The following is a 17,541-nucleotide window of genomic DNA, read 5'->3' as shown; positions in this document are numbered from 1 at the left end:
GGAGGTGGTAAGACAGGCTTTGTACATTCTCTCAGGCAGGAGAAAACGTGTGTCCCGGTGGCCCCAGTTGGTGAATGTTCGGTGCTACGGCACCCGAGGTCCTAGATCCTGGTCCCACAGGGACCCTCTGTGGCTTCCACGAACACAAGCGAAACACACCAGACCCGAGAGCCATCAGACAGATAAGTGCCAAGGAGTCCTGGAAGGGAGTGTGGCCCTGTCCACGTAAGCCCTTCTCCATGGTTGGAAGAACAGCTCAGAATTTGCTGACTCCTCCTTGAAGTCATTGGCACCCTCCAGTTGTCTTATTCAACTTGTCCGGCAGCCCCACGTGACAATTAGTGTTGTTTTCCTTCTCCAGACAAGGAAGCTGAGGCTCAGGAGGCCAGAGGGCTTTCTCAGGGTAACATCCAGCAAGCTGTAGAGCCCAGACTCAAAACTGGATCTCCTGACGCTGGTGCCAAGAATCCCGCCATGACTCAGCTAGAACGGACAGTAGCCAAAATGGTGGCCATTCCTGAGGTGTGAGCCGCTCAACTTGCAAGGCATGTCAAGAGCAAAACAGTCAGGAAGGAGGAGGTACATCCAGCCCTCCCAGACACGTGTGTTTTGACGCTTTTGTTTTCCTTCCCAGGTAGTCATGAACTAAGCCGGCTCGTGGTAGACACGGTCCCTAGCGAACGACAGGTACAATGCAAATTCTCACGCACACTCACCGCCGACCGACACCTGCAACTTTGTGTTCCAGCATTCCCTCTCTCACCCCCGCCCGCATCCCCTGGGAATCTATTCAAATCTAGTCAACAGAGCAGCAAGGAGGAGAGAATAAACCTATATGAACACTGTATTTCTCTTCGTCTCCCTCCTTGTGGAAACAAAAGAGAAACCGTGCAAAGCCTCATCCGATATTCACTAGGAATCATCCTGACATGATCCCAGGAACATAAGTCCTTTTCAAACCCGCGGTTCCAGTGTACCCACTCCCGCGACTGAGCGCAGGCGGAGCGGGCCACGTGCGGGGCTCCGTGGCTGGCAGAGGCACTCGGTGGTAAGGCTTAATTATGATTCATGGAGCTGCGTTGTGAAGATGGTTTAAAGCCACTTAATTAGTGCAGGAATATACCGCCATAATTATCCTGAAATATGACCTAATTAACCTATGGAAAAGCCAGGCCCACTGCTTGGGAATGCCGGAGACATTAATAGTCTATTAATACACTCAGTCTGCTCTCTAGCACAGCTTTGGGGGGGACACAGGGCTGGGGGGGGGGACACAGAGGAGAGTAGGGTTTGCCCTGAAGGGTGGTGATGTTTTTAAACTGTGTGAAGTGGGCAGGGAAAGGAGAAGGGAATGATATTTACTGAGAGCACCTATTATGAGCCAAGCAGTGTTTTTAATCTGTTCCTTAGTTAATCCTCAAAACAACCCTTTGGGATAGATATTCAAGTTCAGAGAAGTTCCTTCACTAACCGAGGTCACACAGCCAGGAAGTAGCTGCAATGGAATCCATTCCCTAGGCTGCTCCAAAGGCCATGCTCTTGCTGTTATTCGTCACTGCCTTTGGCAGACACAAAAGACTCAGGGAAACGGACAAAATAAAGAAAAGAGCCTCTTTCAACACGAAGGAGTTGACATCCCTCCAACGTTTTAGAAAAATGGAGCCATTCAAGCTTCCTGGCGGCAGGTTCAAGGTTACAAGTGTGCGGTGCAGGTTGGACACTGCAAAACCCTAGGAATCCCCATTCACATAGGCTGCAGTGGGAATGATGTCCCACTGGAGAGTGCCTGTATGACCTGGGAGACCGCCCGATGTGCCTCTTTAAGTTCCCTCCCTGCCCAAGTCACCGACCCTGGCTTTGAGTCCAGATATGGGCCCAAAGCCAGAGAAGCCACCTCTGGGATAATCCTTAACAAAGCAAGATTTGAACCCAGTCCTCCCCTGGAAAGACCCCGGCACCCAGGGTCACTCAGGCACCAGGATGAAAGTCCAGAGCCCTCCAGGGGGAGCCCAAGAGCCAGACTTCCGCTTCAGAGCCTGTCTGGCCAGCAGGTCGAGGAATATTCCAACAACGTCCTCATTCTTCCCTGATCAAAGGAGCTTGGATTGAACCTGCTGTAATCATCCGTCGGGGAGTTTGCTTAAAATTCCCCTAATTACGGGAGAGCAGAAAATTGCTACGCCTCAGACTGAATAGAGAAATCGAAGGCGCCCTGCTCCCAGCTGCCTGGGGAGACAAGCCAGGATGGGAATAGAAAGGCTGGGAGAGGCAGGGGGGCGACGATGGGTGGCAGCGACAGGAGGGAGAGCCAGGAAGGGGGAGAGGAAGGGAAGGAGCCTGCCGCAAGGGGGGGGGGGGGGGTGGGCGCGTGGTGGCTGGCTCAGGCGGGGCGCGCCACGGCCCCTGCAGAGAGAATGAAGCCAGGATGGGGGTTGGGGGGCAGCCATGTAAGGAAGACTTAGCCAGAATGCCCCCTCCCATGGCAAGAGCTAGTTTTTGAAAGAGGCCTGGGGAGCCCATAACTCTTGCTTAGTTTAGAAAGGAGATTCTGGAATGTCTTCCCTGTGGGGAGAGGGAAAGGAAAGAGGAGATGGACAGGTCAGGGAAGGCAGCCTGCCTCCAGGCACCCTCTCTGGTCCCTGTATTGCTCCAGGCACATTGAGGGGTCTAGAGGGAGGAGGAAGCACAGGAACCCTGCCCTTGGGGAGTCTCACTCTGATGGGGGAGACTGAGTCAGCACCCCACCCAGAAGTAAGGCTCAAAGAAACCCTACACACCCATGCCCAACACATGGTGGCCCTGAACTATAGGAAGGGGATCAGAAGGTCCTGAAGGGGATGGAGTCAGAGGGGAAGGTTTGCTGGGGAGGCACATGCTGGGCAGGAGAAGATAGGTGGAGAAGCAAGGATGGGGCGAGGGAGGGAAGAGTTTGATGGAGCCCTGCAGAGTACATTACCCCTTTTTAGTGGGGGGTGGGGGTGGAGGAAGGCCTAGGGAGGGGAAGTCACTTATCTAAGTCACACCGCTCATCAGTGGCTGAAATGGGGCTCAAGCTCAGACTTCAGACTCCTAGTCTGTGCATTTACACCCCCATGGACAGGAGCAACAGGGTGGGGAGGAGTGGTCAGAAGGTGGCATGCTGGAAGGAAAGCCAAGGCCCTTTCACAGACCACTCCATGTTGATCACAAGGGACGAGCAATATTCTCAAGGTCCCCCTTTGCTAGCACTGCGCTGCCCCATCAGTGAGCTCCCCGGGCTCCCCACCCACAACAACGTGGAACAGGCTGATGATGCTCCTGGCTGCTCTCACGCTTTCCCAAGGGACTTCTCAGCGCCTCACTCAAGTCCCTGCGGGGGCCGCAGCTTTGGTTGTCTGACAGCCTGGCTGCCCTATTGTATCTGTCCCAACTTCCGGGGTGGTGGGATGGGCTGAGACTTGGGGGGTTGCAAGCTACGGAAATCTACTCAAACTGGCATTTAAATAAAAGGAAAAGTTTGCTAAACGGACCCAGGAGTGTCTGGTAGGCGGGAACGTGGCCAAGCGTGAGTCAGGACTGATGTCAAGGAACCAGGAGTTCCTGCTGCCCATCACACCCTTCTGCTTCTCCTTGCGCATCTGGGCCGACGTCAAAACTCACAATGGTCATCATGGCTCCCAATCCCACGTGTAATAAAGAATGGTGTCAAGAGGCAGTTTCTAGGCCCTATAATACCCCAAAGACGAATTCTGATTGGCCCAGCTCTGCTCGGGTGCCTGTTCTAATCCAGTTGACCTCGGTCCAGGGGGTTGGGTCACGCTGAACAAATGGCTGCCGTGTGCTCACCACTGCGTGTGAGCAGGACGATTCAGGAGCCACAGTGAGTCAGACAGTAATGCCACAACGGTCAAGGCAGTGGAAATACGCTTGGGTAGTGGGTGTGCGGTGGACAGGCCTGGGGGCAGAGACCCGGGCTTACCTGTCTCAGCAGGTGCTCTCAAGGCAGTCAAGGCCTCCACCTGAAGCCCAGTGGTGAGTAACACACATTCAGTGTTTCGGACACCACAGCTCGGGAGGCCAGCTGCGGCCGAGGCAAATCCTCAGGTGGGAAAGTTAAGGGCAAGGGGATTCGGCCTGGCCCCTGGCCCTCAGTGATAGGCCAGTGTATGAAGGCTGGAGTCCTGGCACGGGGCCTGCCAGGAAGGCGGGCCAGCCTCTTGGGCTCCAGGGTGGTTATCTGAGGCTGGGAAACCTGTACTTTAGAAACTTGACTATTTTCATGCTGTTTGTATTTTCTGTAATTACTTCCCTTTTGTTCTCCCTTAGTATTTATGGAAGTCCTTTGTGAAAATGCCAGCGGATCCCAGCAATGCTAAGACGAACCAGCAAAGGGGTTTGTGTCTCTTCCTGGGCTCAAGGTAAAAGAGACACATCCTGGAGCCTGGGAGTGGAGGTGGCAGGAACCTGGCCAGGAGGACAAGGGAGGGGCAGGGAGGGGGGACAAGAGCTGCAGCTGAGAGGCTCCTCTTCCCTCTTCCCCTGACCAAGCTCTTTCTCAAAAATGGGGAACCCCCGGACTTCCTCTGAACAGTCTGTTGTCCTGAACTGACAGAAAGTGTCAGTGCTGCCCATTTCCTGTCTGCCCCATCTGGGGGCCAGCCAAGGCCACCCTCGGGCCAGTCTTGAACATGAACTCCGGAGGAGCTATGCCCCCTGGATGCTCCTCGGGTGCGGGAGCAGGGACGGGGATCACACAGGTGCCAGCCCAGAGGAGGGGGCCTGCCCCGGGACCCAGGGAATGGGAATCCGAGCACCCAGGACAAGCTCTCCCTTGATCCTGGTCTCCAGCAGCATCCAGGTTTTCCTCCAGGTTCAACTTCCCCAGCCCTGACATTTTGCTGGGCCCTACCTTAAAACTCTGCATGGGCATCGGTGGGGGCAGGGAGGCAGGGGGGCTCAGTTTATCCCTGGGTTCAGGATTCTTCCCTGCACTGGAGAGATGGACAAAGCTCTGGTGTTAAGAGACCAGAGGTACCCCTGTGGTTTCTAGGGGGCCATAAATAAAGGTCTAAAGTGGTAGAAAGGACCAGTGATAGAGTCACGGAGAACTTTGCCCTCTGATATTAAGTTACTTGTAAGCAAATTACCACCAAAGCATCCGTGGAACATCCTGGCCTGCCCATCCCTCTCCCCACCATGGCCGGTCCTGGCCAGATGGAGCTGCCCTGGGTGGCTGAGCAGCCCCCACAAGCGAGGTGTCCGCAGGCAGAGAAGCAGCAACGACATGGGACATTAGGTGCTGATGGCTTTGCCGAGCAAGAGGATTGCAATTAAGGATGCAATGTGTCCCTCTGGGGGGCTGTCAGACAAGGATCCAGAACAAGGGTCTGGAAGCTGGGGGCTTAGCAAAGCAGCTGGGGTGGGGAGTCAGGCAGAGGGGAGCCAGGACAGGCCTGTGGAGGTCCTGCCTCCTCCGTCTCAGCAAGTCCATCGACAACAACAAAACACCACCACCTGCCATTTACTCGGGGCCCAACGTGTCCCCACTAGACGGTGGGGGAGTGCCGTTATCCCACTTTTCCAGATGAGATAAGGAAATTGAGGATTGGAGGTTAGGTCACTTGTCTGGAGCATACAGAGAGTGGAGATGAAACTCAGGCCCAGCTCCCCCGGGCGCCAAAGTCAGGGCTCACAACCACCCCAACCTCCCCCCGACCGGGCCCACGACAGCACTGCCCCAGCTCAGGGCTTGAGGTTTCAGGCGGGGGAAGCCCTAAGGGGATCGAGACGCCCTGGCAGCCACACGGTGGACATCATCTCTCCACCCTTTTGTGGGGGAGGAAGAGGAGGAACATCTGGCTTGGGTGACACGTGGAGGCCATGACGTGGCAGACCCGGGGAGGTGGGAGGTGAGGAGAGGTGCACACGTCACGTCGAAGCCCGTGTCTGAGCTCCCCACCTACCTCGCTCAGACCTCCCACTTTGGGGAACCCTGCTTCTGGTCCTCCCACCTTGGGCTCTGTGCGGTGACATCACCATGGCTGACAAGCTCTTCCTTATCTATACCAAACACGCCTGAAGGAGGGGCACCTGCGCCGCTCCCCCAGCCCTGCTTATTTGCACACACCCGCACTGCCCCCCCCCGCAAGAGGGACTCTGAAGGCCAGGTGATATGTGGGAAGCAGCCTGGGAAAAACTGAGCCTCTTTTGGGAGCTGATCATACCACACACGCTCAAGATGGAAGATGGGAGGGAGCGGGGGGGGGGGGGGGCGGGACGGGGAAAACAAAATGAGAGAAAGATGACAAATGAGATGCTCCAATGTCCCCAAACCAGGAAGGGGTGCCTCACGGCAGCAACGCTGACCTGGGGATCGAGGAGCAGCTGAACGGGGGCTTAGGGCCAGAGAGACAAGAGTCATCTAGTCTTGGCTCAGACCTGTCCCCTCGGGCTGGTCTTTGAGCCTGTCCTGGAAACACACGCCGCCCATCTGGGGCCTCGTTCCATCTGGTCAGAGCCCAAGGAGGTGAGGAATAGCTGGGCTCCGAAGCTGCCCGCACTTGGTGTCACTAGTTTGCTGGGAAAACCTGGGTGCCTGGAGCCTGCAGAACTCACTGCTGACAGCAAGAGAGTTGACGGGAACCCCAGGAGAAGGGGGGAGCCTGGGGGTTCAGGAAGGGAGGACAACTCAAGACAATACCCTACTTCACCTACAGCGCCTGCCCCTTGATTCCCACTGGCCCAAACTTTATCCTTCAAAACCCCACAGAAATGCCACATCTTCCATGAAGCCTTCCCTGACCTCCTAATGAAGTGTGCCCTCTCCCTCTTTATCCCCACCGATCTCCTGAACCTCGTCCCTTTCTTCCTTGCCTTGTGCCAACCGGACTCAATGTGTAACTCTACGGGGCAGGCCAGCTCTGGCTTATCACACCATTATAAGAGCTCTGGAACAACTCAGGTAAGTTGTTGATGGAGAGGAGGGGTTCACTACCGAGCTGGACAGGTGACAGAGTGCTCCGATCAGAAGACACAGGAGGGATTCACGAAACAGCAGCTGAAATGAGACTCAAGAGGGCCACTGCTTGCTCCCCGAAATCCAGACTGCATTTGGGGGTCAAACAGAAAAGAAGCCTGCTTTTCCAGAGTCCTGGGGAACCGAGAAACCAAATGTAGCGCCCTCACAGGAGGGGCAAGCACGGACTGCTGGGAGAATAAGCTGGAAGGGAAAAGTGCCCCCACCCCCCATGTGGTCCTGGTAGTGGCTGTGGCAGAAATAAAATCACTTGTGTGTTTAACAATTGGGTTTCACTTCAGCTATTCTGCTTGCATCTTTAGAAGTTCCGTGTGCTTTTTGAAACCTTCCATTTTTCTCGTTATTGTGTTCATGTTTTCCTCTTCAGTTCTGAGCCTATGGAGCATACTTGTAATCCCTGCTTTACCATCCTTGTCTGCTAGTTCCACCATCTTTCTTATTTGGTGGGGACTGGTGGGGGGGGTGGTCTGTGTCTGTTGCTTGGTCTGTTTTCTGGTTACAGTTCATGTTTTCCTTTTTCTCTGCATGATTTATCATTATTATTATTATTATTATTATTATTATTATTATTATCATTAGGTGATGGATATTGTGAATTTCACATCGGGATCTGGACTTTGTCATATGGTTTTAGAACTGGATTTCGTTCTGGCTCGCAGTTATTTGGAATCACTGTGATCCTATGAAACCTTGCTTTCAAGCTCTACTGGATGGGTCCAGAGCAGCCTTTGGCCTCTGACTAAGCTCACATCCTTCTGAGGACTGTATCCAATGCACCATGAGCTACAAGCTCTCTCCACCTTCACAGGGACAAATCGGAACCATCCCCAGCTCCCGTGTGAGCTCAGGAATTGTTCAGCCTTCGGCTTTCCGCCAGAACCTCGCGGTGCTCCACCCCAATTATGCCCAGATCAGTGCTCAGCTAAAGTTTCGAGGACCCTTCTGCAGATTTTCAGAACTCTCCGTGGACAGCTGCACCCCTCTCCAGTGTTCTTCTTTACGAATTCTAGCCTCCTCAGCCCCAGTCTCAATCCCCAAACCTGAGTCTTCCCAATTCAGCCCCTGGGCTCTGTCTGGGATCCCTGCTCCTTTGCTTTGGCCTGGGGATAAACTGATGTGAAAGTAGGGCCTCTCTTCTCCCAGGGACCACTTTGTGCTACTTGTGGCCTACTATCTGAAAGTAATGGTTTTAGGTATTTTACCCACTTTTCCATTGTTTTCATCAGATGTAGTTACTGGAGGAGTTACTCCTCTACGGGAAGAAGGGGAAGCTTCCTGGTCAATAACTGTTCGTTGGGGAAATCTCCTAGGAGAGCTCAGGTGTGCCAGAACCTGCTCTAGGTGCAGAGGATAAAGCATTGAACTGAATGGACAGAATCTCTGCCCTCAAGGGGCTAATAGTCCGGTGGGGCGGGGGGGGGGGGCAGCCAATAAACAACAAAAAAACATAATAAATAGTCATGCATCATGTTAGAAGGTGAAAGTTCTATGAAAAATAGAGCACTATGGGAGAGAGAGAGAACTGGGGAAGGGATCAGCGTTTTAGAGTGCTCAGGAAGGCCTCACTAGGAAGGCAAACTGAGCAAAGTCCTAGAGGAAGGGAAGGCGTGAGCCCCACATTCAGGCCTGGCTCACTCAAGGAATAGCGGGGAGATCAGTGTAGCTCTGGGGGTTCAAGTGACAAAGACACGAGGTCAGAGAGACAAAGGGGAGGGGCCAGACTACGAGGAGCTCCCACAGGCCCCAGAAAGAGAGCAGACGGCTACCATCATTATCCAGATAAGAGAAGGCAGGGGCTCGGGCCTGAACGGTGGCCACAAAGCTGGTGGAAGTGAACTCAGAAGATTCCGGGTGTTAACGCTGAAGGACAGGATGAGAAAGAGGTCACGGATGACTCCTCAGTTTTTTGACCTATCAGCTGGACCGGTAGAGTGGCCATTGACCGATACAGGGACGGTTGCTGGCTAACAGGTCTGCGTGCTGGGGGCAGTCAGTCTGAGTGTGGATGTGTTGGGTCTGAGATGTGTGCTAGACAGCCATGTGCAGGTATCCATTGGGCGGCTGGACTTTGGTTGAGAATTCAGGTCCAAGGCAGTACGGAGGGAATAAGACTAGGGAGGGAACTCACCCGGGAGGTCTGGCCTAGTGACACTCGAAGGTCACCAGAAAGCACCCCGAGGACTGTGCTCCACAGAACACCCTTCTGCCTCCACAGAGTGGGGCAGGGGCTGGCAGACCAGGATGGACCAGCTCGTCCCTCCTCTAATTCCAAGAAAGTTGGCCCAAACCACTAAGGGCTGCCAGATGGCATCAGTGCCCAGGGGCCCCACTCCAGGACCCCCGGGAGAGGCTGCATCGGCGACTCTGTCCCCCAGGGCCCATCTTTGCTACTTCACAGGCTGCCTGGCTCCCATTCATGACTCTGGACGACAACACTCGCTGCCCTTGGCCCTAGACTGGCTCACCCTGATACCCTGCTCTTGACACTGAGTTCCCCCCAACTCTGCCCAGTCGCTCTGAGCAGGACACCTGTTGGCTGTGCTCCCCAAGCGGTCCCTGCTACACCTCTTACCCCGGGCTCCCTCCACTCTGTGGGGTGGCGGCAGCTGGGGTATGACTCAGAGGAAGCCCTCTCCCATCCCCAGAGAGGGAAGGTCCAACAGCCCCGGGATCTGAAAGTCCTTCCAGATATCTAGCCTCCAATCTCATCATTTCAAACTTTGTCCTTTCATCTAATGCTCTCCACCTGGAACAGGTGGGCCCTCAGCCACCCCTTCATTTCCTTCTCCGTTTCTGCTCCCGCTTGGGTGCTGTCCCTCTGTTCTTCAGTGTCTCCCGCAACTTCCTCACCCCGTCTGGCGCCCCCGCCCCTGCTCTCTCACCTCAGTCCATCAGTGGATCGTTGTTCTTCTCAGACAGTTAGTTTAGGGGAGTGTAGAGAAAACCCTTGCTGACTCTGGTGAACGTCCTTTTTCCCTCTTCACCCTGGGGAGGCCAGGAATCAACTCGATGCCTCCAGAGTCCTCTCTGCTCCAGATGGATCCCCTCCCTCAGACACCTCCATGACCTCCCTGCGTTGTCCTGCGCCGTCCTCGCATCGTCCTGGCTTGGCGGGACAGGCCCACCCCTCAGGAGATGAACATCTTCACCTCCACAGTGACGGCTCCTCCTGTTCCCCCGCCCCCGCAAACACACACAGGCACACACACACACAGGCACACACACAGGCACACACACACACAGGCACACACACATGCACACACGCACACACACATACACACATGAGCACGCACACTGCTCCTTAAGTGATAGCGAGGGCACTGGCCAAGTGATCCATAGCTCCTTTTTCTTCTGCTGCTGCGGTAAAATATGGACAGCGAGAACCGCGGGAGAAATGAGGCATGAAAATTAATCTGCTTTACAATCCTCATGAATATTTAAAAGCTGATGAATATGTAACTACATTTCTTTTCTCCTCCATTAGTGTCTGCTTTTGAGTTACTCTATAGCTCCCTTTGGTTCCTTTGGGGGCTGGTTGGCTAGACTGATTTTTAAATTGGTTTTACAGGTGCCTATAGCTCTCGGGTTCCCCCCATCCCCAATCCGAAGAAGAGCATTTGTCCCTTTAAAATTCCTTAGAAAGGCCTGGCAAAGAGAGACACAGAGACCCCCCTCCCAACCGTGTACCGTGGAAGTCCAGAGGGGAAGACAATGCTTCAGAGAAGACACTTCACAGTGGGACTCACAGAGCACACAGAGCAAAGCACCTCCTTCTACCTGGGCCTCAGTTTCCTCTCACTCTCCACATTGTGGGTCTTTCAAGGCCTTACTGCAGGGTGGCCCCGAGAAACCAAGAAATTAGGCAGCAAACTGGTACTTTTTGCCTACTCAGAAGAATCCAGCATTAAGCTAATTGTTTGGTACTTTGCAACCATCTCCTGGACCCTGGAACCAGTCCCTTCGTCTAGAACCACCCTTGGAGCGTGTGGGTCATCCCCTGGCCTATCCTCCCTGCCACTTCCTCTTTGGCTACTCTGGGAGTCTGTCTCCCACCCACTCCAACCATCTGAACCGGGCGGGGCAAGGGGAGGCTGCTCACCCACCTACCCACAGCCATCAATCACCCCAGAGCAGAGCAGAAGGAGCAGCGGGGCATCTTCCCAGAGCAGCAAGATTTCTCCTGGAGCCTGAGGCAGGATCCAGCGCTGAACTGGTGTCCTGTAGAGGGAAGGCTGGGGTCCCTGCTGGGGGAAGGAAGGCACCGTGGGGTGGGGCAATGAGGTGTGGGGAGCCATCCAACCTGCCAAGTTCCAGAACACAGCCCAACCTGGGTGAGGATGTGCAGAGCGTCCTAAAGTCCTGAGGCCATCCAGAGAATTCCAGGTTCCATGATTAGCACTTGGAACTCCAAGTCAGAATGGAACATAGCTATCTCCCGGAGGGTTCACCTGCCCATACCTGTCTGGTCTCTCCTTTCAACCTTCATCCTACACAGAGCTTTGCAAAGCATTCCACGCCCTGTTTTGATCTTATTTCCTCCCTTCTAACAATCCTCAGAGCCTCCTCGATTTCTGGCTTATCAATGTCACGTCCGACCTTTTACCTCAACCCCCAGCTATCCTGGCCCCTCACCCACCTCAGTTCTCCACCCCTAGGCCCATCCAAGCTAACATGCTCACCATCCCAAGCCTTTCACCCTTCTGCCCCTGGCCCTCTGCTCTGCCTCTACTGCGCTTGTTATTTCCTTCCTCCCAGACTCCACTCAGAAGTGCCTCCAACAGGAAGGCTTCCTTGGTTTAACGCGGCCCTACTGAACAACCCTGTCATCTTCTCTGGTTCCCAGGTTTTCAGTGTGGAATCTGCAAGGTGTTCATTGGCACCAACTTCACGTGCGTGCTGCAGGGGAAGGGCAGTCTGTCACACCATGTCTTTTAAAGAGGACCTGCTCACGGACCTGCTCACGCAGATGGCAATCAGCGTCACAGCTTCCTCCCAGAATGGCGGCTCAGCTGCAGCACCAAGTCTGTGGAAATACTCAGCGGGCCCGTCTCACTGGCTCATGCCCATGCCTTCAGATCAGCTTCACTCCCCCTCTTGTGCCAGGCCTGTCCTGCCGCAGGCGCATCCCAACTCGGGGACCCAGGCCTCCTCCCTCTCCCCCTCCCTCAGCTCCTGCCCTGCGACCTCACACACAGCATCCGGAGTGACACCAGGCTAGCGAGTGGCGAGTGACCAGAACAGAAATACTGCCCCACTTGGGAGGCAGAGAAGGAGCTCTGAAATCCAAGTCATGAAACCAGGCTGTGGACAGGGCTCTGCCCTGTGATCTGAACCAAGCGACTCAGGTTTTCCTTATTCAAGCAGGGATAAAGATCTGTCCCTACGTGAAAGGTGGATGGAGAAAACCAAATGTGGAAATGCTTTGAAAAGTACAGAACACTATATAAATATTGGTGTCTCTGCTATTATAATAATCGTGAACAATAAACTGTTATCATCGTTACCATAAGCGTATGGCATTCCCCAGCGCCCCCTACTTCAAAAGGATCCTCTCGCTGAGCCCCCTCTTGCTCGCCTTCCCCTGGCTGGGGGAGGCACGGGGGTGCCCAGTTGGATGAGTGCCCCTCGGGATCGGCAGCTCATCATCCACGATAGGTTCCCCAAGCGGCAACGTCACCTTCAGCCCCTGGCCTCTCCGCTCCGCTCCCGAGCTGCCTCAGCAGCAGGAACAAGAGCGTGCCTTGTCAGACAAGCCCTGCATCTCCATAGAACATGCTCCAAGCATAATTACCCATCGGAGAAGTGCGCAGGCCCCGCCCTTATCACAGAGCTGCCGCCACCACTGGATTCCTGCTGCTGCGGCAGCCGAAGGCTGAGCTGCCCTGGACCTACGAAGCCAGAACAGTTCTCCAGCTAAGCAGGGCCAGGCGGAGCCAAGCCTTAGGAGGCTCCCCGGGCCCTGGCTGTGAGTAGCTGGGAAGCCTCCGGTGGCCCAAACAGATGTTGAGCCTGGCTTCACCACTCCCCAAGTTAGTCCCCACCCGCCCATCTTGAGGCTCCCTCTGGATGGGGGATGTGTCCACCCTAGGCTCCCTATTTCCTGCCTGAGGCCCCTCTGCCCCGGCCCTGACCCCCCTCCTTGGCCTTCCCACCCTCCCCTACTCCACTGCTCCCAGAGACTAAGGGGTCACCTACAGTGCTTGAAGATACAGACAGGCAGTTAGAGTGGGTCCCGTTCCCTAGAGCCAGGTGCGGCGTAAGGCAAGAAAGGTGCCGCCTCCTTCTTCCTCCCCCCTCCACCTACAAGCCTTCCCCAGGGAAACCACTCCCAGATAATCCTCTGGAAAGATGTGCCATTCCTGCCTCCCCCACATCCCGCCAGGCTGCTACGTGACTGACTTCACACCATAAACATCATTTCTCCCACCGTCTGGGCATTCCATCGCCAAGGGAAATGACCCAAACCCCCGGGTCCAGCAGAGGTCTGCATTCTCCACCTACCTGTCTCTAGACGGTGACCACGTCTTAAAGAGATGGGGAAATTGAGCCCTCAGTTGGGCACTTGACTCCTTTCATTCATCCCTCTGAGTGGGGCACAAGTTTGATGGTGGAAGAGAACCAGAGGACATCTGGAGGCCCCTGGGATGCAGCCCTCCCAGCTAGGCTGTCAGAAGGACCAGGGACACCTAAGGTGCTGTTTATCCTTCCGGGAGTTCCACCCTATGGGAGCAGAGGCTCTGAAGAAGGCTGATTCTGCACTTGCTCGTACTCTGTGGAACCCCCTCTCTCCCTCCACGCACCTCCTCACATCCCCCCCTCTGGTAGCCTAAGCGCAGGGCAGGGCCTGCAGGGGCCATGCTGTCTTCTCTCAAGCCAGATGTGGGTTTCTCCAAGCAGCCCCAAGCCTATTCTGGGACCCTAGATCCCTGCCCCCCAGGGATACCCTGCCTAGTGCCATCTCAGGACTTCTGGGGGTTTACATCTCAAATCTAACCCCAGACTAAGCCAGACCCTTCCATCCAGGACTCTAAGACACCCACAGCACCCCTCGCTCTGAACCCTGCATCCTGAGTCTCATCCCAGCTCTTCCCCACTTGAACTCCACAACTGCCGTAGTGACAGCTCTATGGGTAGGATGCATTGAGACAAATGGGGCTGTGATTAGCTAGCCATCAATATCTCTTAAAGGCCCATTCTCTCAAGAGCTGGCAGGTCCCTCCAGTCCCCCGCCTTCCTGAGCCAAGCAGAAATTCCCCAGGGCAGCTCTAGCCCCCCCCCTTTCTTTCTCCTTCCCTTCTTGCTCTGGCCATATCAGCCAGATGGATTATGTCTTATTTCTTTTGGATTTGGCTGCAGGAACCAAACAGCATTTAAGGCTATTGATTGTTCAAAAGGCCAAGTGTATAATGTACCAGAAAATTAGTTTGGAGTGCCCGGCAGGAGAGCAGTTCCACTCTGGCCTCAGATTTACTCTGTTCTGGTGGGCCAGGAGGGGCATGGGGTGGGGGCCAGTGTACTTTTCAGTGTCTCCAGGAAGTTCTAGGAAGTCAGCCTCTCCTCGTGGCCAAGCTGGGGCCTTCTCACCATCTAGTTTACCCAGGTGAGCTACGTTATAGCAATACCCCTCCTTCACTTCAACCCCCATCCATTCATTCCCTCCAAACGGACACACACACACACACAATGGTTTTTAAATGCCTACACATACGCATGTACATGAGATAGTCCCATGCTCACCGACAGGGCATGTCACACACACTCTCACCTATGCACATATGAGACGGTCTGTGAGTCCCAATAAAAGCCTTTCCCGGGGTGCCTGGGTGGCGCAGTCGGTTAAGCATCCGACTTCAGCCAGGTCACGATCTCGCGGTCCGTGAGTTCGAGCCCCACGTCAGGCTCTGGGCTGATGGCTCAGAGCCTGGAGCCTGTTTCCGATTCTGTGTCTCCCTCTCTCTCTGCCCCTCCCCCGTTCATGCTCTGTCTCTCTCTGTCCCAAAAATAAATAAACGCTGAAAAAAAAAAAAAAAAGGCCTTTCCCTTTGTCTAAAGAATCTGGTGCTTAGAAGAATGACACAAAATAGGTGGTTACTGACATTTACTCATCTCAGCTGAATGGAGGCAGAACCATGGACAGTTCCCCAGCCCCTCCATGTGCCTGCCCTGGGATCAGTTAGTTCACCTGACCAAAACCAGCCCCAGCTCACATCCAACTGGAGTCACTATTGGTAATCACGATAATGGCTTTCATTTTTGAGCACCTATTATGTACCAGTATGTACCATACAAACTCTTTGTATGAATCATCTCATTTGGTCCTCACGATCTCCCAGGTTGGAGTTATTATTACTGCACAGATGACAAAACTGAAGCTCACAGAAGTGGAGTAATTCTCCACAGTTTTCATTGATCTTATCTAAAATAACAAAGGCAAGGGCACAACTTCAGGGGGCCCTGTTAAACTGTACAATCTCGGGACGCCTGGGTGGCTCAGTCGTTTAAGCACCCGACTTGATTTCAGCCCAGGTCATGATCTCATTGTTCATGAGATGGAGCCCCATTCAGGGCTCTGGGCTAACAGCACAGAATGAGCTTCGGATTCTCTCTTTCTCCCTTTCTCTCTGCCCTTCCCCTACTCATGTTTGTTCTCTCTCTCTCTTTCTCTCTCTCTCTCTCTCTCTCTCTCTCTCAAAATAAACATTTTAAAAAATAAATAAATAAACTGCACAATCTTCATATGACAGTAACTTCACCAGACAGGTTTTCCCTAAAAGGAGAAGAGGAGAGATTGATGTGTGTCAGCCCATAGCAGCAACCCCTCAATGTCAGCCCGTCACGTATTTCCCATCTCCACCGCAGCCAGCCCCAGCTGGTTTGATGCAGACAGGAAGTGTATGCTGCGTTGGTGTTCAGCAAAAAGTGAGCAGGTATTCCTGAAGCCTGAGAATCAAGCCCAGTCAGGGCCAAAGTCACGGAAATCTTGCAAAGAGGACACTTCAGAGGCTCAACGAAGTGTACAGAAGTGAGATGATGTCCAAGGCAATGGTATCTCACAGACTTCCCAGGCTTAAAGAAAGGAAGGTAGGGGCACCTGGGTGGCTCAGTTGGTTAAGCGACCGACTTCAGCTCAGGTCATGATATCATGGTTCGTGGGTTCAAGCCTCGCATTGGGCTCTGTGCTGACAGCTCAGAGCCTGGAGCCTGCTTCGGATTCTGTGCCTCCCCCTCTTGCTACCCTTCCCCTGCTCATGCTCTGTGTCTCTCCATCTCTCAATAATAAATAAACGTTAAAAAAAATTTTAAAGAAAGGGAGGTAACCAGGACATTGCCAAAGGCAACTGTCCAGCCCCTCTCCTGCCCTCCCTGAAGCCAGTGAAAATACTGAGAAAGGTAAAAGATTTAGTTCTTTTTGAAGAACATTTTCAAGCCATCTTGAGAATGATGGCTGAATTGTCCAGCTAAGGCAAAGAAACAGACTCCTGTAAAAAAAACATGATATTGTTTCGTAACAGATTGAGCCACACTCTTGTCATGGACAGAAGAGAAATCATTTCTATTTATTGTGTCTTCTAGATAAAGTCAGACTAAGCAACACCTTTGGCAGGAAAATATTCATCGATTGTCACTGATGCCCCAGCTGACCCAAGATCAGAGAGTCAATGTATCTGCCAGGGGAACTCCAACTCCCCAGGCCCACAAAGTAGCTCAAAATCATGAGAAAAGGTCATGCGCCATCTGGTTGTGAGCATCATTGCCCACCTTTCTCTCATCCCTTCCCCATCAAATAGCCACTCCAGCTTTATTTCACATGTCAAGATTCTGAGACATTCAAGAAATCTTTTGTACAGCACATAAGCTAGGACCTGTGGAACAGTGAATGTCTACACTACACTTCCCTGAGAAATGTTTCAAAAGGTAGTGAGCCAAAGTGGAATCACCTATTTTGTTGCCTTACCTTGTATTTCAGGGTTGAATCCAAATGACCTTAGGGTATTTCCAAAGATACAGTTCACCCTAAAAAAAAAAGATAAATATTCACCAATAGTCAAGACCAAATGCCACAGGGGGTTTCCAAAGATGCCGACAATGTGACATGATGGGCATATGTATCAAACTTTCTAAGCGGGCTACACTGAAGGAACCACACGCACTTGGATGTGGAAACTCTGATGCGTGAGAGAAGAAGTTAGTCTAATTTTTTCTTGTCACATCAGCAGCTAGCCACTAGCTGTGGATCCAACACTTTTCTTTTTTAAGTTTATTTCTTTATTTTGAGAAAGAGAGAGAGAGCACAGGAGCAGGGAAGGGGCAGAGAGAGGAGAGAGAGAAAATCTCAAACAGGATCTGCACTGTCAGCACAGAGCCTGATGTGGGACTCAAACTCACATACTGCAAAATCATGACCTGGACTAAAATCGAGTTGGAGGCTTAGCCAACTGAGCCACCCAGGTGCCCCATCCCCACTCCAAGCCCTTTCTCATGTTAGCTGGTCATTACACTGAAACCAGAAGGGGCAAGAATACAAG

The 17,541-nt window shown here is 53.4% G+C and overlaps 1 long non-coding RNA gene across 2 annotated transcripts in view; it reads right to left on the bottom strand.

The window, feature by feature from the left end:
* LOC123600791 overlaps positions 1-17,031 on the bottom strand; it is a 107,390-nt gene extending 90,359 nt beyond the window's left edge. For both annotated transcript variants that reach the window (XR_006713798.1, XR_006713800.1), the window contains exon 1: positions 16,971-17,031. This is a non-coding gene — a long non-coding RNA (uncharacterized LOC123600791). The remainder of the gene's footprint in view (positions 1-16,970) is intronic.
* Between the last annotated feature and the right edge of the window lie 510 nt (positions 17,032-17,541).

Source organism: Leopardus geoffroyi, chromosome D1 (assembly GCF_018350155.1).
Source record: "Leopardus geoffroyi isolate Oge1 chromosome D1, O.geoffroyi_Oge1_pat1.0, whole genome shotgun sequence".
Taxonomy (NCBI): domain Eukaryota; kingdom Metazoa; phylum Chordata; class Mammalia; order Carnivora; family Felidae; genus Leopardus; species Leopardus geoffroyi.
The sequence above is the reverse complement of the archived record's forward strand: the minus strand, read 5'-3'. Positions and strand labels throughout refer to the sequence as shown.